Source organism: Ambystoma mexicanum, chromosome 3q (assembly GCF_040938575.1).
Source record: "Ambystoma mexicanum isolate Mex_15411 chromosome 3q, UKY_AmexF1_1, whole genome shotgun sequence".
In the NCBI taxonomy this organism is placed as follows: Eukaryota; Metazoa; Chordata; class Amphibia; order Caudata; family Ambystomatidae; genus Ambystoma; species Ambystoma mexicanum.
In genome coordinates, this window is record NC_090926.1 from 828,058,916 (window position 1) to 828,086,246 (window position 27,331).

General features: G+C 45.8%; 1 long non-coding RNA gene across 1 annotated transcript in view; it reads right to left on the reverse strand.

Moving 5' to 3' along the window:
* Positions 1-26,490, reverse strand: part of LOC138581926 (uncharacterized) — a 189,479-nt gene extending 162,989 nt beyond the window's left edge. The window contains exon 1 of the long non-coding RNA XR_011304878.1: positions 26,358-26,490. This is a non-coding gene — a long non-coding RNA (uncharacterized lncRNA). The remainder of the gene's footprint in view (positions 1-26,357) is intronic.
* Positions 26,491-27,331: the final 841 nt, after the last annotated feature.

The window sequence follows — 27,331 nt, forward strand, 5'->3', positions numbered from 1 at the left end:
CCAAATAAACTTTTACTGATCGACAGCAGAGACAATAGCAAATCGCTGAATATTCACTAAACATTTCATGTGAAATAAATGTACTTTACCAAATGTACAATCCTGCTGTTTACTTTTAAACCACAGTTTCATATTCCGAATTGTGGCGTACTGAGTTGTAAGCTGATCTAACACCCTCTGTACCGCAAAGGAACATTGCGTGCCTCAACATGAACTTTTGCGGATCGACAACAAAGACAAATGCAAATTGCTGCATATTCTCTAAACATTTGCTGTCAAATAAATGTACTTTAAATTTTTTTTTACAATCTTACTGTTTGCTTTTAAATCACTGTTTCATATTCCGAATTGATTTGTGGCGCGCTGTGTTGTGACATAATATGTGTTGTCTTCTGGGTTCTGTGTAAAGTCCCTTAGGACTGGAGAGGACTGGGCGCGTTTGATGACGCACCCTGTAACGTCATGGACAGAGGCAGGGAATATTAATGCTTTGATGATATCAGGTTTAGGGGCGGGAGATATGATTTAGTGTCACAAAAGCAAGTCAGCCAGGTCAATAGCGCCAGTCATAGGATTATCACATAATGTCGGCGCACACCAGCCAGATTTATCGTTTCTTTAGTGGGCAAAAAGTCAGTTGACGCCCATAGGAAATTGTACTATTAGCAGACAAAAGGAGTGGTCTTAAAACACTTTCACCCTTGACAACGAACAATACAAACAATGTTCTCAGAACACCCCCATTTTGTGTAATTGCAACCATTTGGAGACACCGCGAGTGTTCTTAGAACACATTCAACTAGACAGATTACAATAGGGACAGCATCCTGAGGACACCCCCAGTTTGTGTATTTACAAACAATTAAGTACACCGCGAGTGTTCATAGCTCATTTTTACCTTCCTTGCGAACAAAAATGACACATACTCCGTCCTCTAAACACCCCACCATTTAGTTTATTTACAAAATGTCAGAACATGTCATGATCTCTGCTTCCAAAAGATCAGGACTTGCCCGACTCCCTTGGAAGCAGACCCATAACCCCGGTTCCGAGTGCCAGCCAGTCCCAATTGGGACCTTTTGGACCCTGTCCTGGCGCCAGTGGCACCAGGCTCATAAAGATGCCCAGTCCCAGCGCTGGAAGCGCCGGGCTCATAATGCTTGGGTGGACTTACCTGCAGCAGACCATGCTGCTTACTTACCTGCCAGTTGAACCCCTGATCCTCTTCTATTTGGGACTACTTTTCCTGTTGGGTGGGGTAGGAGCCACTCCCTAGGTTCAGAACACTGGAACTCTTCTGGAAAGCAGGAACTCTTTTCTTACCTAGGCGTGGCTGTGAAAGGAGACACCTAAGCACTACAGGAGGCTATTTAAACCACACCCGATGGATGAATCTTGCTTTGCGTTATTCTGCATTCTCTGCAGCAGAACGCTCATTGTGTCTTCTGCTTCTGATCCTGGGCCTAAGGGAACAAAGGCTTACCATCCTGGAATCCAGTCTTCAGCAGCACCTGTAAAGACAAAGAAAGAACTGGTTAGCACTACGGTCTTCAGTGGCAGCGCATCTCTTACCTGGTCCATCGGCTGTCACCAACGCCTTGCGCTGCATTCCGGCATCTGAAAGACAAAGGCTTACCTACTCTTCGCATGCTCCGGAGGTCTTCGCACTGCATTCCGGCATCTGAAAGACAAAAGCTTACCAGCTCTTCGCACGCTCCGGAGGCCTTCGGCGCTGCATCCCGCATCTGAAAGACAAAAGAAGGTGCGTTTAAAGACATTGGGCAACTTTATTACTCACGTGCCATTACTCCTTCCCACGCCGAATCCAGTGGGTATTCCAGCACCCTTCAGCTTCTCTAAAGCTCCGAACTTGTACCTGCAAGATAAAAGGGACAGTTAGTGCGCATCGTGAAGCAGGCTACAAGCGCTTACTTACGTGCTTCCAGGCGCTTCTATTCCTCACGCGGGTTCGATCCTCATCTCTCATCAGCCCGCCATCCGCCATCGCCGGAACCCTGCAAAACAAGAGATATCATTACAAAAGACTTTTAAGACATTTGAAGTGCCTAGAACTTACCATTCGTGCAGTTAACGACGGACAGCAGTCCTCTGAGGTCAAGAGGCCTGCACCCTTATCCAGTGAAGAAACTGGTTACGGCACCCTGCCCCGAGGCAGATGGAGAGCTCGGCGTTCACTTACCTAAGGTGAGGGCGTTAACCTTTGGGGTTCTACAGGAGAAGAGAAAGGGAAGAGGAGAGAGGCACCCAATAACCCCAGTTCATTAATCCCATATTTTCTATCTGCAGACATCTTACTCTTCGAGTCAGACATACAGTGCACAGAGGTCCAGCCCAAAGAGCCAACCGTGTGTTACACATCACCTTTGAAGATACGGCATTCACCCAGTCAAGACCGGCACCTCTGCGGGAATCGGGTGAGCGTTACAGAACAGCCGTGTTCTCCGCGGACAAATCGAATGCAACAAAAACGTCTAGTACATAAATAAAATACAACTTTGAACCTATCTCATACTCCCCCATTCTCCCCAAAGACTTCTACACACCAACACACTCTACTAAATATGCATTTTGAACACACTTTCACCGTGCTGTCCGCGGACGTCCGCAAATGCAAGATGGCGGGCGCGACAGAAAATCTGATGCGCATCACGCACCACGCCGCCCAATCAGCGAACACGTCGCATGTCCGCGGACATGACGCAAGCCACTGGGCCAATCGGGGTGCTGTCCGCGGAGCAAACAGGGAACTCCGTCCGCGAAGTGAATACAGGTATCACTAATTTTTTTGCCTTTCATTTTGGTCATTTTTTAAAAAACTACTGGACGGATTTACACCAAATTTGCAAAAGCACGCTTTCGGGACCAGGCCGCCCCTCCTGCCGCAGATTTGGTGTAAATCCATCCAGCGGTTCAGGCTGTAGCCGTGCGCAAAGTTTTTTCCCATTCAGTCTATGGGGAAAAAAAAGTTTTGGGACCCCCCCTATAACTTTTCCCCCCCCCTGGACGAATCCTCACCAAACTTTGCAAACAAATTCAGAGTGGGCCATATACTTTTTTTTCAAAGTTTGGTGAGGATTCGTCCAGGGCGAGCAAAGTTATAAGCCGCCCAAAAAGTGCTCTTCCTATGGAAACACCAACTTAACCATAACTACATGGCCGCTACCGCGGCCATGTAATATATATATATATATATATATATAAACAGTTTCTTGGTATAAGACTGAGGCTTTTCTTTCATCGAGGACAATTTACAGTTATTTTCCAAGCCAGCCCCGCTACCCGGGTCACGCTGAGGATAATGATGCACTGTGGAAGGTGAATGATACAGTGTTTGCTCTAACACTAGCTCATGTCCGACTGTTCGTGGGAACGAGCTTTCAGCGGATCTGCCAGGGAGCGGAGGCAACAGGGGTAGGCGAGGACTCTCTGAAGGTGGGGGCCGTGCTGCAGCGCATGAGGAATCATGTTTTAAGATGGCGTTCTGGTTTTCAAAATGGTTTCCAGGACCTAGCCTAATACAGTATGTTTGGTCAATGTGTCGGCCAGTGGTCCACCCACCACCTGGGATTGCAGGGGAGGGGGGTCTCTTGGACCTGTCCTCCCATACAATAGTGTGGGCATAGTTTTAGGATTGGCTCTAGTTATTTTGAGAACTGTGATGAGGTCTATCTCTGGTGCATTCTTCAGCCACATGTATCCCCTTTCCATTGGCATATTTTGGTGCTGATGGCATGTTGGAGCTCGAGATGATCACTTCTCCCTAGTCACAAAAATATGTCAGGTGTGTTGCAGATTATTTACTGGCACTGAATAGTAAGCTCCTGCTTCCAATCAGCTTTGGAATGCTCTCCTGCCTACTCACTAACATGAAATGCCATATGTGATTTTTTCATGCAAGGTTATCACTGGTATTCTTTCCTCCCTGGAGCAGGCCACAACATTAAGTCTCATGTCAGATTTTGCCTTCTATAATACTCCTTCTCAAGTTGCCTTCTATAATACTCCTTCTAGATGGCCACCTCAGTGACAACAACTGAATGGTACTATTTTTCATTTTCTCCTCCCAGGGCACTAACTCACTGACAAACAATGTCATGTGTGCAGTTGTTATGCCATGTTACTACTGGGATTTGTATTTTTCCATAGTCAAATGCACGCTATGTTATAGTTACCGAATGGTAATCTCCTCTGGGATTATCTTCTTCCGAACCACTGACAAAAACATTTATGCATGTGTACATCATGCAAGGTTGGTCAATGTGATTCGCTCCTTCCTATCAAGCCAAAAAAGATGCACATGTGTTCCATACCCAGTTGCATCCATTAAATGTAATCTCCCTGCTACTTGCTCCTTGATCTGATATGTTCCATTCCCGAGGATATACTCATAGGTAGCAACAAAAGGAGGGCCAATTTCATGGAAGACTCTGAATGGTACTCTCTGGAATGTTGTCCTCTCAGGTCATTGACACTGATAACATATGTAATGTACACAGGTGGCATGGAATGTGATAACTCTGATTCGCACCCAAGGAAGGGTGCTAGCCAATCAGTTGGCCAGAACAGTGGGCGAGAAGATACATGTTCCGCCCCTGCTGTTATCAGCCACCCAAAGCCCTTCCCTCGGGTGCGCCATATTCCCTTTTCCCTATGGTGGTAGACAACTTTTTTTCTTTTCCTCAGGAGAGTGGCTTTCCATGCACAGTCGATCTCAAGAGGAAAACAAAATAAACAATTCACACACAGTATACACCCTGTGGTGTGAATGTCTTTCACCCCCCGCTGGGGGGTGGACATGGCAGTAATGGGTGAAAGCCATATTCTTGCCTCCTTGGACACAAAATGATAGCGCAATCATCTGAAGTCACTGAATGGTAATGTCCTGCCTAACTCCAACCAACTCTGGGATTTTCTGCAAACTAGTCGCTGTAAAGAAATGTCACCTGCAAATATGCCATCGAATGCGGTTACTTGGATTGTAACCTGCCTAGTGTTAGCCACAAAAAGGTGTGTTGCAAACTCAGTTTTAGCTATTGAATGAATTGTCCTGCTTCAACCTTTCTCAGGGATGTATGCCTGTCAAGCGTCCTCTCCTTAGTAGTGACAATCAAATATAGATAATGAATGATCATCTCTAGAATGTTCTCCTCTATGTTCACTGACTCAAACATGTCATGTTCACATATGTAATGCAAGGTGATCACTGGGATGATCTCCTCCCAAGTAGTCACAAAGATAGCACCCTCAGATACTGTCACACAATGATAAAATCTATCGTATTTTGTATCTCTGGCTTGCCCTAAACTACATAATATTTAAATGTTCTACCTCCTCGTAAACTAATCTTATATCATTTCCTCCCTTTTCCTCAAATAAGCATCATTTATATTTGTACCTCTCCCTTAACTAGTCTAGCAACCTTCTACCTAGCTACACAATTGATTATGAACTCCCCCTGCATACTCAAACTATGATAAATCACCCTGCATCAATCTTGAAGGAAATTCCAAAAAAAGGTTTGCATTGCTTACAAAGAAATAGCTGCCACGAGGAGCTACATTAGAGCTTCCATATTAAATTGTATCTACATTCTTAAACAAAGTCCACATCATCGTTTTTCACACCACCACCCTACACTCCTCTGTTCATTGCACTGCCCCCACATCAAGTTAATTACTACAGCGTTCAGAACAGATTCCTGGTTTCTTGCATGTCGCTCTGACAACACCTCACAGTTATTGATTGGACAGACTCATGTTTAGGCTATTTGTTTCAGCCAGCCAGTCAACCTTCGTTTGTTTTTATTTCCTAGCAATCATTATGTCGTTCAGTGTTCCATGAAGGGTCTCACAATCTTCTCTTACCTGGCCATCCCCCCTTACTACTCATGGCATACTCCAACACACACCCACCACCCACACAGTACAGTCTAATGTTGGTAGTGTGTTGTCAATTATGCCACTGGTAGGATTTTATGCAAGGTGAGGTATGGTAAAAAAAAAACACCATCATAATTATTTTTATACTGCATCTGCCAATCTGATTTTACATTATTTCAATTCTATATGGCGACATAAAGAATGCATTTGCTCAACACATTTCGCAAACTGATAACATGTTTTGGACTGGAAAAGTTGGTCACATTTACACAATAATATGCATTCAGACAACGTTCACGAGTCAGAGAAGAAAATGAGCTCCCGCAAAGGATGAAAACAAAAAGCACTGCAGATGATACTTAAGTGTAGTAATCTTTTAAAGCCATTATCCTGGTTTGGTAGCATTATCACTGAAAGAGTGAGATAATAGAAGTGTGTCTGTGTTTCTAAATGACTCAACAAAGCTTCTGGAAGGTAAACAAAAGAAAACAGTGAGCAAATAATACGGCCCAATTAGAGTTCACATTCACATGAAAAAGGTGATTGATGGGAGAAATATGAACCACAATTTACAATTAGTAATCTGTAAACTTACAAAACATGAATGCATTATTAGCCGCCTGTGTACTATTGTTGAAAAGTCTGATTTTAGCTATAAGATAAATGATAACATTGTACTATATTGTATTGAAGTAGTCATTTATATAGCACCTTTTCCAATGGGTATGGTCTCTAAGCACTCTGCGGTCGAAACGGCCTCTGGGAGCAAAGTCCAGATATGGGAAAGTTCCAAGAGGAGGCTTAAGACGCGTGTGTGCATTTCTCAAAGATTAGAACTTAGGAGGGCTGGCTAGGCTCCAGTAAGAAACACAAGAGGTCAGGCATGTGGACGGGTACTGAGGGGTGTCACGCCAGAGCACTTTTGGAGGAGACTTGATATGTACCCAGATAGATGAAAATGTGTCATAGGTTGTCGCTGGATTCTAATGGCAGAGGTGTTGAGGGAATTCTGGAGTTAGGGTGCAAAGCGGTTATGTGGCCTGCTAGACCGAATTTGTCATAGTCACAGCTGCATTCTAAAGTGCATGGACGGATAGCCGTGCCTGCAGCAGATGTCCACAGATGTGGTGCGTGTGTACATCCCTTAAGCTCAGATGGAGCTTATCTTTGATGTCCCTGTGTCATCCGATCTTCTATGAGGAAGAAAAACTAGCTACTATCATGGACTATTCTATGCGCTATGGACAGGATACCCTCAAGGCACCCAAGTGCAATAGACAGGCTGTTCTAGAATAACTTCTAGGTGGGACAAACAGGCTAGCATAGAAACTAGGAGAATGGGATTCTTTAGCGCAAAATACTGGTTACCTTTATAGTCTTACTAAATATGTCCCAAGTTCTACAAACGCTAACCAAAGGAGTCTACGAAGTGTGATATGCATTTTCTATTTCTTGTGACACTCACATTGTGGATTCAGAACAAGGTTTCAAAAATATTTTATTCATTTTAAATCTACACACATACAACTGTCCTGATAGTTCCTGATTTCATGCTATGGTTATTATTGGTAGGGAAGGCAAAGATTCAAAGACACTGCAAAATGTCAACCTTGAAATGACCATCAAAATGGTTTGCCGTGAGTGATATGGTATGACAATCTAGAAGCCGCCACAGGGTATTATTACCTCACTCGAGAAATGGGGGGAGTACCTGGCCTCTCCTAGTAGTCCTGGCACTCTGAGCAAGTGCATGGAATAGGGCCTGTCTCACAAACTGGTGTTGGTTTTAGCACCTATGAGTACAAAGGCAATGTCTTGTTGGTAGGTGTTATGCCTGTTCGCATGCTGGCAATGCAGGCAGCTGACTGGAGCTCATGAACCTGCTACAGCATAACAAGTATGCTGTCTCTTACTCAGTTCTTCTCACCCATTTTTCCATTCACACACCCAACTGATCATAAATGATGTCAAGATTTACATTTAGAGGTTTTTGCTAGGATACTACCACTTCTATAAATTGTCATTGTTATCCAATGTAATGGTGCTCATTTTGTTGAACTTGGAAGTCCTGGTTGGCCCAGCCTTAAATTGACCCCCCAACTGCAGCTTGCACACAAATCTCTGAGTTGATGGCTAAAGTGGTTAAACTGTTTTACTGGTGAATGAAAAGTGCATCTGTGCAGATGCAGTGAAAGGAGCGAGCATTTGAGGGACTGAGTAATGAAGTTTTCAGGAATGGATGAACGCCTACACATAGTGTAGTCAAACAACAGCCCATTGCCCTTGACCAGACTTGGAACAAAGGAACATGCCAGCTACCTATCCTACACCTCGTCGTATTGTCAATAAACTCTGAACTCCAGGAAATTACTTTCAGAACGAATTTACAACACTAGTGGCACTTCATAAGTGCCAGACATTGCATGCCACCCAGCTCTTTCTATGTATTACTAACTGGTTTTACCTTTTCCAAGGTCTGGGAGTTGAATGCCTTACTGCCACCCCAAACATGGCAGCATGCTTGGGTTACCTTGCCACAGACAATCAAATGCAGGACCCCACAGGCACAGGGTCTGCAGCATTCTCCCTACACATGTTTTAATCGAAGCTCGCCACTGTTAAAAGTTAGCACGCTCAGTAACACTGTTTACAATGTTCTGCAACTGCTAAAACATTCTAATCTGATTGGAGGAGCACCTACATACCATACTAATTACGATTTGAAAAGGTATTGGACAATTTAGCTCATTTGCTCTCTCTCTCCCTCTCTCTCGCACTCTCTCTCTCCCTCACACAATCCATCATGCACCCCAGCACTCCAGAAATATTGGGCCCCATTATAAATTTGCCAGTCTGGAAACAATGGTACCTGAAAGCTTGCCGGTACAGTTGTTTCCTGACTGGCAAACTACGAGTTCTGCAAACGTGTGCCTTTCAGCCCGCCAGGTCTGACCTGGCGGGTGGAATGGCACCCATGCACAGACTTCGACGGATGCACCGGCACCATTCATGAATGGTGCCAGTGCATATGGGCTACCCATTCCCATTGAGTCCAATGGGACTCAAATGGGAATGGGGACTAATATTTTCTGCCGGCCTGGAATGGGCAATTACCGGGTCTGCCGGGGCTGTAATGCCCTGGTAATTGCCCATTGCCGGGCGCCGGAAAATTCATGACTCCTGCAGCAGCAGTATTTACCATCACGGCTACCGCCAGAGTCATAATGAGGCCCATTGTGTGTCAGTGTAGAATTTTTATAATGCACCAAGACCTGTACACCAACACTAGGGATACATGTGAAAGTTGGCAGCGGAACTCACCTGAACACACATAACTCTTTATATTTTATATGTGGCATCTCTTCAATCACACAACACCCTACTTCCATTAATCATAAAAAACATATACTAAGGGCCTCATTATGAGTAGCGCGGTAAAAACGTGGTCATTACCGGCATGGAGGTAAGAGCGGGTCCGTGCTCATATGATACTGCTAATAGTGGGTGATTACGAGTGCGTGAGTGCGCACAAGCCCCCATGCCGGTAATGGCCATACCGGCATGCTGCAAAAGGCCCTCCAACCCCCAGATAGCGGCATCAGGGGACTGTCCGATACCGGCACCACCTAGGAGGAACCCCTAAATACCGACCCGGTAATACCAGCATGCTAATACCGGGCTCCTAAAACCGGACCCGGAAATAACGTCATCGCGTTGGAATGGGAAATTGGACGGCAGCCATCTTTAAAAACACAATCCATTGCAATCCTCCAAAACCACCAGTCTATTCATGTTGTGCTGTGTTGAAAAACCCTGAGGATGTCCAAGGCCACCCGGAAGTCGACCCCCCGGCAGCAGAAACAGTGTTTCTCTGACGCAGAGCTAAATATGCTGGCGGACACTCTGGCTGCACATGCAGACTTAATGAAAGCCAATGACATGAAGCGCCCAGATGAGGAAAAAGGAAATATGGCAGGAGGTTGCCCGGAAGGTGTCGGCCGTGGGGACCACCCCATGTACTGTGCGTGACTACTGCAAGAGGTCAGACGACCTCCGCTTGAGGGTGAGAAACATCCTGTCAAGCAACAGGAGGGCGGCCATGGCAACAAGCGGGGGTCCCCACTCACCTGCAAAGCTGATGCCTTGGGAGGAGACTGCCAGCACATTCATCGATCCTGAGTCGATTAAGGGATTTGGAGAGATGGAGATGGGTGCGGCATCATCCCCAGAAGGAGGTGAGTGACCCTGCACATCCCTGTAGAGGAAACCATGACGTAGCACAATTGACGTGGAAGTGAGACTAGGCAAGGCAATGCATGTCCCTACACCCACATCAACATATCCAAGTCCAGATTGCGGCCCAAACCCTGCCACACAGAAATGCATGCTGAGTGTCAATCCTTTAACCAACACATGGGCAACACACCAGGACCGTGCCCATGTAACCCATCACACAAACCCCATATCAATGGCATGCCGCCTGCCATGCAGTGAATGCTGATATGCCCCCTCAGAACACCAAGTGCCACACCCCTGTAAGTCATGGATGCATAAATGTATGAATATTAAACAGCACAATTGTATGCTTGTGACACCATCACTGATGACCTGCATCTCTTCTAACCCCCAGGCACCGATGAGGAAGATGCCAGTCAGGAGAGGACCGCAAGGGTATCCACATCACGCCATAAGACAAGGGCCACCGCCACCACCCCCAGCCAGACAAACAGGCCACCAGACCCACAGGCAGTGTGCCTGACTGGGTGGAAAGCCAGACAACAACACCTGCTGCCAGTGTGCCCAACAAACATTAGGACCAGCAGCACACACCCACAACAGTCAGAGGGGTTTCCCTTCCTACGCCTCCCACTACCGAGGACATTTTGGATGGCAATGTGGACCCTGAGGGAGTCGCAGTAATGACTTCTACATCCACCCCAACCCACTGTACACCCCCCACCCCATATGGAGCCCTACAGCAGTGATGATCCCTGCCTCCATGACTCTGACCTGAGGGAATCGGACCTGTACCCCTTCGAGGAGGACAGAACCGAGGATGTAGGCCCCGTGCATGCACCATCCACCACTCCAACTCCAACCACTCCAGCTCCAACCACTCCAGCTCCCAGCACTCCAGCTCCCACCAACACCCTGGAGTCATGCCTGTCGAGGGTGGAGGCACGACAGGAGGCAATGCTGGAACTCCTGCGGCAGTATATTACCGATGGGCAGGAGAAAAGGAGGGGCATTGCAACTGCCATTGCGGGGACCACAGCGGCCATCGCAGCGAACACAGCTGCCGTGAATGCATCAGCTGTGCTCATGAGGGACTGTCTGGGGGCAGTAACCCAAGCCATAACTTCCATCCTGCTCCATATGCAGTGGCCATGCCTTGGAGCAGGCGTGGAACCTGCCTCGGACACATCCACTGCTACAACGCCTGCATCCTCAGTCCCGACAAGCCCTGTGCGGCTGACCGGGAGGAGTGCACGGCACTCAGAGATGCCACCCACGGACAACAAAAAGTCCAGGAAGTAGAGTGCCCAGACAATGGGAGTGGTACACATGGTTATGGGTGAAGGGAACCATTTCATGGAGTACATTTGGGGACTTTTGGGGTTTGTAGGGTGGGTTAGGGAGTTCACTGGGGTTTTTGGGGTTTGTAGGGTGGGTTAGGGAGTTCACTGGGGGTTTTTGGGGTTTGTAGGGTGGGTTAGGGAGTTCACTGGGGGTTGGGGGGGAGTGGGCACATTTTTCCCTATTTGAAAAAATACACCCGTTGTGTGCAAAAAAATTCAATGCCTGGACATTGTTCATTTTGTGTATATCCATTTAATGTGTGATGGTGTTCAGTGGCCAACTCCCAACAATCCCAGTGTGCATGTCCACATGGAGCCAGATTGTCACTGACAGATGTCTATCATAGTCCCTGTGTTCAGAGGTATTTGTGAATCAGTGCTTGGCGTACAGCATGGCCATCCCGTGCATCACGTACTGGCAGGGGGGCTACTTCACCTCCGTCTCCATCCTCATCATCCTCACCAGGGGCATGGTACAAAATAATGCTATCAGGGCTGCCCTCAACATCCCCAAAAGGGTGCACATTTCTGAGACCAGACGCAAACTACGCTGGCTCCCAGTCAAGCACAGAATATCTCTTAAAACTTTGGCCCTTACACACAAAGCCAGGGTCAACCTTGCACCAGCCTACCTTACCAACCAACCTACACCTCACACCTCCTCAAGACCACTGAGATCAGCACAAGCTAACACCATGTCCATACCGAGATTTAAACTTCATAACTCGGGTGGTGCTAGCTTCCCTGTACAAGCCTCTAAATTATGGAACACTATCCCTGCGCCTCTGCGAGCAGAACCGTCATGTAACTTATTTAAACACAACACAAAGTGTTGGATTCACAATATGGACTCCATGACAGCCTAACTGCCTGACCTCAGTATGATGACTGCCACCAGCACAATTTTGTAATTAATGTATTTATACTAAACCATGTATGTATGCACTCCCATTACCAAGTTTTTACTTACCTGTAACTGTACTGTAACATAACCTTTTTTGACTGCTTTCAATTGTAACTGTAACCAGATCTAATTTATGCGCCCGTATGCCCCTGGGCCTGGCTGCGCTTTACAAATAAAATAAATACAAAAACATTTCTCCAGACGCACATGTTGTGCAGCATGACACAGGCCATGGTGATCTTTGCCACCTTCTCAGGACTATATAGGTGTGCCCCACCAGACCTGCTTAGGCAGCGGAAACGCGACTTCAACAGGCCAAAGGTGTGCTCAATCACAACACGGGTACAGATGTGCACACAATTGTACTCCTCTTCATGGCTGTTCTGCGGGTTCCGCACAGGGGTAAGTAACCACGGCCTCAAGGGATATCCTCCATCACCTGCAAGCAAATACAAATAGGTGTGTGTCACTCTGAGCTTCCACCTTCAGGAAGCACAGTCATGGCCGCAGCTATTTGGTGTGGACATGCACATGTCCCTGTACATATGCAAAATGTTTACCTAGATGCATGCTATACTGTTATGAGGTGTGGTAGTCTGGATGGCGTTCAATAGATGATGCAGGCTGTAATAATGCATGCTAAGGCAGATGTACTGTGGTAGTACGACAATGTTTAGCCTCCCATTCATGCGGTGTATTCTACACTGTGGATCGTCACACTAGCCACATTGGCACAGTTGCAATCCTGTTCAGTCATGCATTGCTTGCCATTACCATGGTGGCCTGGTTGTGCCTCTTACTTGTCATCGATATGCATAATTGGTAAAATGTGTGCCTGTGATGTGTCATGTTCCGTTTGGGAGGTTCAGGTCAGGAGTGTTTAGCTCTGCATGCATTCTGCAATCACTGACAATTGCCACCCAGGTGGAGTATGCACCCCCAACTTTCCCAACCAGGTGGAGTATGCATCCCCCCTTTCACACCCAGATGGAGTATGCATCCCTCCCTTTCACACCCAGGTGGAGTATGCATCCCCCCCTTTCCCAACCAGGTGGAGTATGCACCCCCCCTTTTCCCACCCAGGTGGAGTATGATATGATATGGCATTTATAATGCACCTATACACAAGTATGCACCCCCCCTTTACCACCCAGGTGGAGTATGCATCCCTATACATCAGTGCCCCAAAGCACTGCCATGGGTCAGTTGGGCAACTCACCAAGCAGCCAGGCACATGGTCCAGCATGTCGCTCCATGTGACGGAGTAGCGTTGAGTTGCGCAGCACCATGGCATCATGTGTTGATCCAGCAAATCAGGCGCAGCAATGTGTGATGATCTTGCTGGAGTCACATACCATTTGCACATTGATGGAGTGGTATTGCTTGCGATTGCGGTACACCGCCTCAATGGCATGGGGGACTACCAATTCAACATGGGTGCAGTCCAGGGCACCAACACAATTGGGCATACCTGCCACTGCATGGAAGCTACTTTGGTGTCGGCTATCTCCTGGGCAGTCCTTGGTAGGGTTATGTGGGTGCTTGCGTGCTTCAGGAGGGAATCCAGCACTTGGTTCAACATGTGTGAAAAAAGTGGTTGTGAAATGCCATGCAGCTGCCCCATGTTGTGTTGATAGGTGCCTGCGGCCAGGAAGTGGAGCAAGACACCCCCTTTAGTAGCAGGGGGATGGCAGTGTGTATTTCTATGAGGCTGGAAATGTCGTTGTGTATCAGGTCCACTATGGTGGTGATGGTGTCCCGGTCCAACCGGTACAGGGTGTGGATCTGCTCAGGGGTTAGGTTGAATGGCCTGGGTCTGATGCGAGGGATTGGTGGCTGCCTACTAGGCACTGCTGGCTGTGCTGGTGGTAATTGCTGGGACTGTCTCACCCTCCTTCTCCTCCTGCGTCTCCTCTGTGCTGCCTGTTGTTGCTGCTGTAGTTGTTGTTGTAGTTGGTGATGTTGCTGTATTTGTAGCAGTATTGGCATGTCCTCCAGCGCCATGATTGCAACAGCTAGTGGTAGAATTTTGGTGTTGGAAGGGGTGTGGTGTGTGGGTGTGCTCATTTTATACTGGCCCAGCCTCCATTAACTCCACCTGTGGGGATTGTGTGCACCTGTGGCAGTTGGCTTGATTGCTGTTTGTGGGTAGTCCGCAATGCCTGTATGGCCAGCATCGTGCAGCCCATGATTACCGGCTTCTCTATGCCGATATTTGCATGTCCGCGTGGGTTGGGATGTCCTCCTATTACCGGCATGTCAGTATTTGCTCCATGAAGGGGCGCGTGTACGCACCCATGCCGCTATTAGTGGCACCGTTATTTAGGGTGCCGCTAATAGCGGGTTGCCGGGTCATAATACACTGGATCGGTAAGCGATGCCGGTAATCCTTTACCGGCATCGTTTTTCCCTTACCACCAAACTCGTAATGAAGCCCTTAAGTCCTTTGTCCACAAACAGTGTATTCTACCAACTGGTGCGTGTCCTTCCAAACTCACAGAGGAGCTCAGTTACTGGACGACACATAAAGACACATCATTTTAACCACCTTGGCTTTAACAGTACAACCACTTAAAATCTGAGAGTAAACTGACCAGAATATAACACTCAATTATACTATTTCACACAACATCAAACCACTGAGAAAATGGCAGTTCCGTAACTATTAACAACCACATATCATCAATTCAAACTTCCAACGCAGGGCTCTTCTGAGAAGCACACAGCACCAAGCAAATACAAACATTTGCAGACACACAGAACAACAACCATCCAGCTGCCAACATTATTTTGGTTGGTTGCTAGGCATTTAATTGTGGTCAGCCAAGATAATCATCAACTTTCACAGGAGTATCCTAACTTGCATATGAACACTCAACGCTTAACCAGAAATGTATTATTTCCAATTCCAGCCAGTGATTTTTCAGTATGATCTAAAAGCAAAAATCACAACCAACCCTGACAAGGACCATGACACCAAATAATCCAGCATATGAGCATTCAGGATTTCTCATGAAGGGTCATATTTTACCTGCCCAAGAGTTGTCACTGTCCTTTTGATACTCTGGGGTCTGAGGTGCTCTTTGTTGGAGGCTGTAGAGTAGTCACAAGATAATTATGACAAATTCCCTTGTCATTATAACGTTTTAACAATCTCCTGAGCTCATGATTCTCGTAATTGTGCTATATGACATTAGGCACTCCTGGCTCCTGTCCAGAGAACAGCTCTAGTTGCTCCTTACCCTCTACTCTGACCCTCTTGCACTTTTGCGTTGGTAGCCAGACTCCAACATAATGGCTTGCATTGAGTGCAAACGTCCCTATTCCCTGTTGTCTACCTCAACTCCCTCACACTCATAAATTCAGCAACTGGACCAACAGGGATGTATGCATGGGTTTACATCGAAAGTGGATCCACCCTACCTTTCGCCCACGTTTGTGTTCTCTCCTTCACAATCCCTCCACTCTTTCCCACTGTGTGTCCATGACATACAGCATATCATTCTGCTGGTGATTTACACATCAAATACAATTACAATTCATTCTCATTACTAACTTGTGTCTGAGATGTCTTGAAATGTTTTAGTAGGGTCTAAGAAATGACTGACTCGCTCTTTCTCATCTCCCTTGGGCTTCTCTGTTCCTAGCACAAACGTATACTATCTAACATCTGAATTTCTAGGTGAACCCTAACCACCAGTCCTACAAGAAGAAGGATCTTAATAAGTGGTCCCCTTTAACAACCCATACATCACTTAGTATTTTTATATGATTCTATATGCACCTTTTTCTGATGTTCTTTCTTTCCTTTCCCCCTTTCCCTTCTTCTTTCTCCTCCCCTCTCTCTTCTTTCTCCCCCTTTCTCGCCCTCTTTCTGTCACTCCAATGTGGCACTGTCTACTGTTACTCTCCCTGCCACTTTCTCCCTCTACCACTACTACACTCCAATTCCCTCTCTACCATTCTCTACTCCGCTCTATTCCCGACTCCCTCTCATATACTCTTCACTCTTCCTCTCTAGTACACTTCACTCCCCTTTCTAATCTTCACTGCAAAGCTCCTTCTGCCACCTTCACCCTCCTTTCAATCTCTCATTATCACCTTATTTACTAACTCACACATGCTTACTCCCCTATACTCTCAATTAGACTCACTCACTCACTTAATATGCATGCACTCTCAAACGCAAATACCGCTTTCTCTCAACATCAAATACCTTACCTTGCACAAGCTCTCAGTAATTCTCCTCCTTGCTGTGTTGCACTATCCTTCCTGGGCCTGGTCTCTTGGGCCATCTGCTCCGCTCTTGACCTCACTCCAACAACATACACTCCTTGGCTCCCTACGTCCCACTTAATTCATCCTCCACACCCTAATATTAGTTCTGGTGCACACCGGCTTCCCCAGGCTTATCTCTAAAGTCTAGTGTAATGATCTGAAGTTTGGATTTTGTAAAGACAAATATACTTTAATGATATTACTGTATTGGTACACTACACTATGTTATGACTGGGTGTGATGTCATGGTATAGAATGTTCAGAGGACCAGAATGAAACTGTCAGAGGATTTGTGATCTGACGGTTGGAGAGAGTGAGTGATGAGATCAGAGTATGGGGCGGGTGGGTGTTCACATCTCCGACTTATCTTAAATTGAAAACTAAATACATCTGACACTAAAAATCAATAAAGGTGCTTCTTTTAAAACGAACTTCGGACTCAGTATGTATTAACCCACTTCGTTATATCTAGCCTTTCCCAGGGTTTGCCTCAATCAGGTGAGCGGTTTCAAAGCACCACTTAAGCCCCATCCCTTCTAAAATGCAGGTCCACTAGTGTTTTTGGATGGCTGTCCATGAACACATATGTGGCTCTCCTCTCCAGTAAATCTCATATCATGTGCCATTTCCCAGCAGTACAGAATGAAAGCATTGCTGGAAAGACAGGGACTGTCTTCCTTATTGCTTCAAAGTAGGTGAAAGGGGACGCGTTTTAGGGAATGTTGATGGTAAGGGAGAACAAATGGTGCCTCAGGAAAATGTGTCAGTGGGAATTTTTGCAGGCTACTGGCAGGATGCCCAAAGAAATAAAGAGTGCACTGAGAGCACATGCATTTATATATCATCCAAATGCATCCCACCAATGTTTTGTTGGACTTGTAAAAGCTCCTCCCTACAATGCAATTGTATATGTTTTTGAGAATGGTGGCATTTGAAAATTTCAAATGGATTTTGCTAGGTGTATGAAGATAATTTCCAGACAAACATCCAACAACACAGAAAACTGTAGTTTCCAAATGCACCAATGTTTGTCCCTTCCCACTAACATCCCTACTGAAGCATATCCTTTTACATACTTTGAAACAAAGGGCTTGACAGTGCCTGTACAGCAAGCATGCTTTATTTCTTGTTGCTGTGGAGAGCATTTGTTTTGCCTTTCAATCCCATGTTCCCTCTCTGTTGCCCTGTGGGCGCTTTGAAACAAAACTTACTTGATGTATAAGTGCCTTACAAATGCACAATAAATAAATAAATACATTTTGAGATATATATCAGATTTCTTGTGGGCATGGAAGATTGTACAGAGCCTATATTCATTCTTTAGCACTGTGTTTCTGCTCAAAACATCTACACACTCACACATGTAGATGTGCCAATTGCAGTCTTTTTGTATTTTATAGTGCAGTGAATTCTGAGTACCATATGAAATCAAATAAATGATAATGTTTGACTCATATGACGAATTTGGCAGAAGATTTGCAGACAACAATGTACTAAGGGTACCAGACTCAAAATGTGATGCAGAGCACAGCAAAAACGGCTGGATGGAATTGGGGCAGGCAGGTACGAAATTAGTTGGGCATGAATCGTTGACTTGATTTCTGGGGGCGTGGGTGTAGTATTGGTTATGTCATCCTGTACATTTTAAATATTTGACAGAGACAGGGATGCCCCCTTCTCCAAAAATCATAGAGATATCCCATGGTACTTTGCAGCAGAGAGGCATTTCAGAAATGAAAAATCTGCCATTTTTCCTAATGCAAGAGACATTTGTGAATATTCATGGTAACATTTGAGGTTACATGAAAATGAAGAGTTAAAAAAAAAACATTTGGATGGAGAAAAAAGATGAAATGCCATTAGACTATAGGTGGGAAGAGGTAAAGGGGACACCATTGGGGAGTTGGGGGGAGGGGCTCGGGGAGTTCAAAGCTTGAATGTTTTCACATATCCGAAATTATTTTTTTCATATTCAAGGTTATTTCTGGAAGTGCATCACATGCAAAATAACCATGATTTTTTTCAAAATATTCGGGGTTATTTGTGGTTCATTGCTGGAAAAACAGCAGCTATGGGGAAAAAAAAGATTTTCAAAAAGAGAGTTAAAAAATTAAATTAATAAAGAAAAGTGGAATTTTCCAGTGACTTTTGGCATAACCTATTGGGGCAATATGTCAAGGGGTGCAATATGGTCCTGACCAGTGAGCACAATGGCTGTGCTCACTGGCCAAGTCATGGCTAGTGGCCCAGTAGTGTTTGATAATATACAGTCTACACTGCCAAAGGCTGTGCTCACTGGATAGAGCCAGAGGCCCTGGCTAGACTGCTAAAAGAACATGTATAGTGGCCTTCAGCCATGGCCACCTAGTTGTTTCCAAAAGAAACATATTGGGGCAAAATGTACAGAATCCATGGCAAGTTGCCCTGGAGTGTTTTAATATATACAGTGGGCACAGCCGAAGACCGTGCTCAGTATCCAGGGATGAAGGCTCTGGCTAGTGGGCCCAAGGGAGATGTATAGTGGCCACGACCGAAGGTTGTTTCTGCCTAGTGAGTCCAAAAGAAGTATATTGGGGGAACATGTACAGACGCTGCGTCTAGTGGCTCATGAAATATGTATGGTATAAAAAAATCCTTGACATTCACTGAACCTTAGTTAAGGTGGAGTTACGTTGAATAGATTTAACGCAAAGAAATCGTTGAAATTCAGTGGATGGTGGAAGTCATGACCATCTTTCATTGGTGTGTACCTGTTGCAAAGCCCATGCACACATACATATTATAAGAGAAGGGATTCACAATGACATACAAAATGGTATTATGGGCGATCTGGCATTATGTGGAACATCCACATGAGCACGCACAATGGGCCTCATTATAACCCCAGGCGGGACGGGGTTAATGGAGCCGGTAAAGGTGCCGGCGCCGTCAACCCCGTCCCGCCTGATTACGAGGTCCCCTCGCAGGACCTGGTCTGCACGTCTGGTTTCACCAGACGTGCAGAGCGGGTCCCGCGAGGGGAGGAGGGAGAAAACAACGGGCCGCTCGTAATCGTCCCGTTGTTTGCTCCCTCGCCCATTCCCATTCAGCCCTGGGGGCTGAAATGGAAATGGAGAAGGTCCGGGTCCAGGTTCCTAGAAGGAGGAATTACCGGGCCCTCCGAACTCGGAATGGCCCGGTAATTCCTCATTCTGGGAACCCGGACCAGGACGCGATTTCGGCAGGTCGTAATGAGGCCCAATGTGTTGGAAATGGGTGCAATAAAGACTGGTGAATCCAAATCTGTTATGGTGTGTTGAGCAGGGGCGCTCCCAACACAGGCCCAAAATCAGGAAATAACAATCCACAAAAAGCAGAAAGGTGTGCACCACTTGCAAGAAAAAAACACAAAATGTATTTGTACATCATGGCCGGGAAGACGTGCTGAAACATAGCCAACTTCAGTGCGGCCACTGAGGGTTGAACATTTTATAGCCACAAACAAAGCATTAACATATTAAAGAAGACATTTTACAAAAAACATCATCCTGACATTATAATTGTCTGGTCCTCACCATTCCCGTAAAGAACCCTATACATTGTTCAAAAACGATTGGCAGTTACCATCTCGTCACACAAAGAGACACCACCCACCCAACATGATCTCACCCTCCCTTGGTCAGCAAAAATTGCCAATCCTATCTCTGGGAAACCGTTCGATAGAGGGCCTCATTCTAATTGGACCATGACACCTCAGACAGTATGTATTCCCCATTCCCACCATGTGCATTTGCTCACTATGTAGCCCCCTATCTTGATACATGTTGCTAGGCCTGTACACCTGGAACACCATTTTCTTGCAGCTACCTTCAATGAATGGCGTTCTAGAAACTATAAACATGTACACTGCTGAACACTGCTCCTGGACCATCATTTCTGCTAATTTCTCCATATTATTCAGCACATTTCACACTGCACCTGTCTGAGAAATGGTTTTTAGGCCTTCACAAACATTATGTATTCTTTCCCTATCTGATGAGGTAGCATTTGCTGTCTAGGAATCTTGCAATGAGATGCTGGTAACTATCTCACATCCTTCCCCACCTGTTTTTGAGCTCTCACCTTGCTGGACAAGACGAAATTCAATTAAGTGTTTCAAACTAACAAATGTATCCTATTACACTATCATAGCAGAGTAATGCTTCTAACTGAGGCCTGCTTAAAATGGCAAAGCTCTTGCTCATAATACCTAATGCCCCTATGGGTGCAAGTCACAACATTCCGGTGCTGTGTGTGTTCTAAAAACGACCAAAACAAAAGTTGCACATGGTTGGCATGAGAGAGAATAGAATGCGATGGTCTGTGTATGTGAACTGTGCCAGGTGGTAAAAGTGAGACTGTGTGTGCTCTGAAAATGCGGTGCCTAGACCTTAGTTGTGGGCAAGTGCGCTAGACAATGTACTGTGTTTTTTCTATGAGGTTTGATGCATGCAGGAATGCAATGCCATGCACCATGTATTTTTTGCCATCACGTCATGCAGGCAAAGTGTTATGTCATGTTATGTTATACAGATTTATAAAGTGCTCGTACACCCGAGGGCACCATGGCGCTGAGAGAGGAGGAGAAAACAAGAGGACTAAAAGAGCAGTGTTTTAAGAGATCATGGTCAGTAGAGGCACGTAGTGTCAAGGGAAGTCCATTCCATGACCTGGCGGCCACGACAGTGAAGGCACATCCGCCCGTCCTAGCCAGCCTGATATGGGGCACTGATAGTAAAAGAGCAGACTGAGAAAGGAGGGCACAAGAGGATACATATTGGGAGAACTTTTCCTGGAGGTATTCAGTTCCTTGTTTGTAAAAGGCATGGTGGACAATGCACAGTGATTTAAACAGAATGCGCTTCTCCACAGGGAGCCAGTGAAGTTCTCTGAGTATGAGGAGGAAGATGAGTAACTGCTCTAGCGGCAGCATTTTGAAGCAGCTGGAGGCTATTTATAATATAGGCACGTTGGCCCAGATACAGTGAGTTCAAAACTTGGGCTGAAACCACAGAAGCGTGGAGTTGAGCTGGGATAAAAGCAAGAACCTTCCTCAATACACAAAGTTTAAAATGGCCAGATTTACTGACAGCGGCAACTTGATCAGTCATGGAAAGAAAGGAGGAGAGCTTAACCCCAAGGTTTTTCACAGAGGTGGACGGAAGGGGAAATGGGCCAAGAGAAGAGGACCAGAAGTATGAAGTCCAGAAGGAGAGGGGACTAGTAGTGCCCCCCACCAAGACCTCTGTCTTTTTCCGTTACGCTTAAGTGAATTTAATGCCATCCATGCTCCCAAATCCTCCAGACAGGTCCTAAGTCGGGCAGCAGTGTCGGGACGAGTGAGATCAAGACGAATCAACATCTGGGTGTCATCAGCATAGGAGTAGAATCTGAAACCATGGAAACGGATGAGAAGGAGGAGGCATCTGATATATATATTGAAAAGTATAGAGCAACGTGCAGATCCTTGTGGAAGCCCACAATTGACCCCAACCGGTTCATAACAGAAAGGGGAGAGGGAGACAGACTGAGAGCGATCGGCCAAAAAGGCAGAAAACCAGTTAAGAACCTTGTCGGATATCCTGATTTCCGACAAACGGGAGATAAGTATGGTATTGTCGATCATGTCAAAAGCCGCGGATAAATCTAGCAACAATACTGCTCCCACTCCACCCTGGTCCATCGGGTGAGTGAGGTTGTCGAGTACAGAATTAAGTACCGACTCAGTGCCCCTTCCCGGGAGAAAGCCTGATTGAAAGATGTCGAAGCATCCGAAAGATTCCAAAAAGGAAGATAGAAGAGGGGAGACAAGGGTCTCCATGACCTTCAGCAGCACAGGGAGAAGTGAAATGGGGCAAACGTTTCAAGCATCCCAGGATCAAGAGTGGACTTCTTTAGCAGAGGTATAACCAGTGCATGTTTCAGAGGACTAGGAATATAGCCCTCAGAAAACAACATGTTAACAGCTGCTGTAATATGGGAAATTACCTCACCCGAGATGTCTTTAAGCAATTTGAGTGGAATAGGGTCGATCGGAGAGGTGTATATAAGGTGTTGAATAGTCTCAGAGATGTCACATTCACTGAACATAGAGAAAGAGGACTAGGTGGACTTAGGCGATGGCGGAGGAGGGGGGGCCAGCACAGTGGAGACTTGGCTGACCGCCACCGCAATACCATTCCGAATTGTTTCAATATTAGTCACAAAAAAGATGACAGAGCGTTGCAAAAGGCTTGGGAAGGTGTAGCAACCAGGGCCCGTAGTGCTAGGGGTGGATAGGGACTGAACAAGTTCAGATAGAGCCTTAGGCTTGTTAACCACAGCTTGTACCTTGTGTGGTAAGTATAGTGCCATACAGTGTGCTGCGTGTCATGCTCAGACACGGGGCAATGTGTTACATGAACAATGATGTGCTGTGTCCCTTATGTTAGCTGCCGTGCTTGCAAGCAATACAATGGTATGTGCCACAGTGCTGGCAAAAAGCAAAATTATAATGCAACAACTGCCTATGTTATGTAAAAAGCAAAAATGTACTACTGTGTGCTATATTGTGTCCCATCTTAGCTGTTAACCTAAACGTATGAGCACTGCTACTGTCCTTGTAGCACATGGTGATTACATCACTGCCGAGGTCCTGATGCCGTATTAGGTTATCTTTCTCAGACGGTACGTGGACTCACATTGCGGGTGGTACACCTGCCTCTGAACAAGTGCATGTTGTGGATCGAGAGTGAGCTGTGGGAGGAAAGCAGTATTTTCTAGACTCAGAATGCAGCCTTACCTCTATGGTGAGAGAGACTCACCTGTGTGTTGATGCAGATGTTGGATAGCCCTGTGTTTTGAATAGCCTTGGATGTTACTGTATTCAGCGCAGTACTAGCTTTCCTGCGTGGCAAGTGTTCAGGTGAGTTTCACACTGTCTAGCTTCTGTAGCGGCATGATTTAAGCCACAGTGTCTGACTTCGGAGTCCAGAGAGAATTCAAGCAAGGTCACGATAATGGTTCCCTGGGCTCTATTTAGTGACTGACTGCAGAGCATCAAGATTAGAAGCAGTAGTAATTGCAAAGTCTGGGATTAAGAGCGCTGCGAGGTTGGGCGAAGCGAACACCATTTGTAGTTTCAGAGATAAGCATGCTTCTGAATGCAGCAAAATTTGAACAGTGGTTGGAGTTCACAGTTGTAAAACCTTTGAGCCCAGCAGTATTTAGGACATAGGGAGGAATTAGCAGTAACAAACCCTCAGCGTAATAATAATAATAATAATCACAATAAGTAACTTCTGAACGTGGCAAGATTTAAACAGTGGCAACCCTCCTATGTGATAGGAATATACAGTAACTAGGCCTCTGGACACAGTAGGCCTCATTACGACTTTGGAGGCAGCCATGCCCTTAATAAGGGCATGGCTGCCTCCAAAACTGTGTCCGGGTTTCCTGAATGGGGAATTACCGGGCCATTCTGAGTTTGGAGGGCCCGGAAATTCCTCCTTCAGGGAACCCGGGCCCGGACCTTCCCCATTCCCATTTGAGCCCCCATAAGGCTCAATGGGAATGGGCGAGAGAGCTAACAATGGGCCGATTACGACCGGCCCGCTGTTAGCTCCCTGGTCCCCTTGCGGGACCCGGTAAGGACGTCTGGTAAAACCAGACGTCCACATCGAGTCCCGCGAGGGAACCTCGTAATATTGCGGAATTGGTTTAACGGGTCCGCCACCATTAGTGGCAGCCGTTAACCCATTCTGCAATACTTATAATATGGCCTAGTATGATTTAACAGTGGCAGGAATCAACAGAGGCTAAACCTCTGAGCACAGCATGATTTAATCAGTGGCAGGAGTCAACAGTATTAAACCTTTAAGCGGTGCAAGCTTTAATAGTGGCACCCCTCCAATGTGGTGGATTGAAATAGCAGCTAAACCTCTTAGTTCGGCAATATTGAAGCAATCACAACTATTAAATTCTGAACACAGCGAGATTAAAAAAATGGCAGGAATCAGCGCAGGTGAGGTAGAACAAAGACTTATTTGCATATGGTCTTTCCCCTTCTGTAATGGCTTGGCAGGCGAAGAACAACAAACCCCTGAGCACAGTAGGGTATTAAGACAGCAACAGGAATAAGCAATAGCACAGCCGCAGCGTGCATCAAGGTTTGGGGTAATCATAATTGGAGGATTGCCCTGAGTGATGCCAGAGGTTAATATTTAGTTCCAGCCATCACAGCTTTTGTTTTGATGAACCTGCCCAGTAGCAGAACCCCTGAGCTCAGCAAGATTTAAACAGGGGCAGGAATTAGTAGCAGCTAAACCTCAGAGCACACCATGGTCTAAAGCGATCTCATTGTGTACATTCTTATCGCAGCAAGATTTAAAACAATGGCAGGAATCCAGTCAGTAGCAAAAGCTTTGAGCACAGCAAGATTCAAGCAAATGCAGGAAACAACCAACAGCGGCAAAACCCCTGAGCACAGCAAGATTTAAACAATGACAGGACTCAAAACTGTAGCAGAACCCTTGAGCACAGCAAGGTTCAAATAGTGGCAGGAACCATGACAGTAGTAAAAGCTTTGAGCACAGCAAGATTGAGCAATTACAGGAATCAACCAACAGCAGCCAAACTTCTGAGCCAAGCATGCTTTAAACAGTGGCAGGAATCCACACAGTAGCAGAACCCCCGAGTGGAGAAAGGTTCAAACAGTAACAGGAATCAACACAGTGACAGGCGTTTTGAGCATAATAAGATGTAGACAGTGGCAGGAATCAATAGTAGTTAAGCCTTTGAGCACAGCCAGCTTTAAGCAGAGGCTTCCTTCCTAAGTGGCAGAATCAAATAATAGTTAAACCTCTATGGGTCAATCTAGATTTAAACCATGGCAGGAATCAACACAATAGGAATAACCCCTGAGCACAGCAAGATTATATAGTGCTGGAATCAATACAGTAGCAAAACCTTTGAGTGCAGGAAAATTCATACAATTGTAGGAAGCAACCAGCAGCAGCAAAACCTCTGAGCACAGCAGGATGTAAACAATGGCAGGAATTAACAAACAGTACTACAACCCTCAGCATGGCAAGGAATCTACACAGTAGTAAAACCTTTGACCGCAGCAAGATTCAGAATCAATACCATATCAGGAGCCTCTGAGTGCAGCAAGATATAACAGTGGCAGGAATCAACACAGTAGCAAGTCATGTGGGATCAACAAGTTTCAAGCAATTGCAGGAATCAACCAACAGCAGCAGAACCTCTGAGCGCAGAAAGATTGAAACAATGGCATGAATCAAACAACAGTACCTAAACCCCTGAGTGCAGCAAGGTTTAAACAAAGTGAAAAATCAACACAGCCGTTAAACCTTTGAGCACAGCAAGATCAGGCAATTGCAGGAGTCAACCAGCAGCAGTAATAAATCTGAGTGCAGCAAATTTAAACAACGGCAGGAATCAACACAGTAGTAACACCTCTGTGTGAAGCAGGATTCGAACAGTGGCTGGAATTCACACAGTGACAAACCCCTGAGCACAGCAGGATCCTAAGACAGCAACATGAATAAACAGTAGCACAGCCTCAGCGTGCATCAAGGTTTGCAGTAATCAGAATTAGAACACCCTAGCGGGTGTTTCGCAATCCTGATCGGTCAATCTGTGGGCTATACAATTACTTATTAAGTATTAATTACTTACCTGTTGCAACTGCCGGCGCCCACGTAATCCTGGAAAGTTGCAGTACCGGTCTCAGTGCAATGTCAGAACGGAAAGAGTTAACTTTCCGTTCCAAATGACACAATGCAAGACAAACATGTGCAACGGAGCCTCAGCCACTGCAAGCAAGGCGGAAGAAATGCTTTCTGTTTTCCCTTCGCCAGGAAAGCGTTTAAACAAGTGTCAAATTTCAGAGGAGGATGAGCGGCATGTTTGCTTTAAAGGAAACATGGTGTGTATGATTGTTCAGCGCAATCAAGTGAGGGGGAACCTCGCCCTCACTTCTTCAGAAGATTTGGATGCGTCCTGCGCCTTACTATGGGATGGCTAATGGAAAAGCAGAGGAGAGAAATGTAAATTAATTAGATGCTAAGTAAATATACATGCTGTGTTTGTTTGGGATTGTTTGGGTAGTATGTTGAAGTGTGCAGTTGTGTAGGGGGAACAGAAAAAAAAAAACAGAATTTACCTTAAGTAAAACACTGGGCAGGCATACCCACACCTGATTTCTATTGAATAGCATACTTCTCCCACCCATCACCTTCCACCACCCTATAAAAAAAATTAGACATTGAACTACAAAAAATTACAAAATGCAAAATACATTTCTGCAACATTTATTCACCATTTTGCAATTTATTTGCCCATTTAATTGAACATTTCTCATTTATTGTGCTTTAATTAAACACTGAGGGTGTTCTAATAGCTTTATAGACCTGCAGCGAGGGCGTACGGGCGTTATGGTCTCTCATACGTCGTTAATTCTGTCTTCAGGGCCCATAACAGCCGGTACGGCCCTCCCTGTAGGTCTATACAGCTATATTAGTAACTTTTGATCAGGGCAAGATTTAAACAATGGCAGGAATCAACACAGTAGTGGCACCTGTCAGCACAGCAAGATTTAAACAATAGCAAGTCCCAATCAGCAGCATTAAAACCTCTGAGCACAGTAAGAT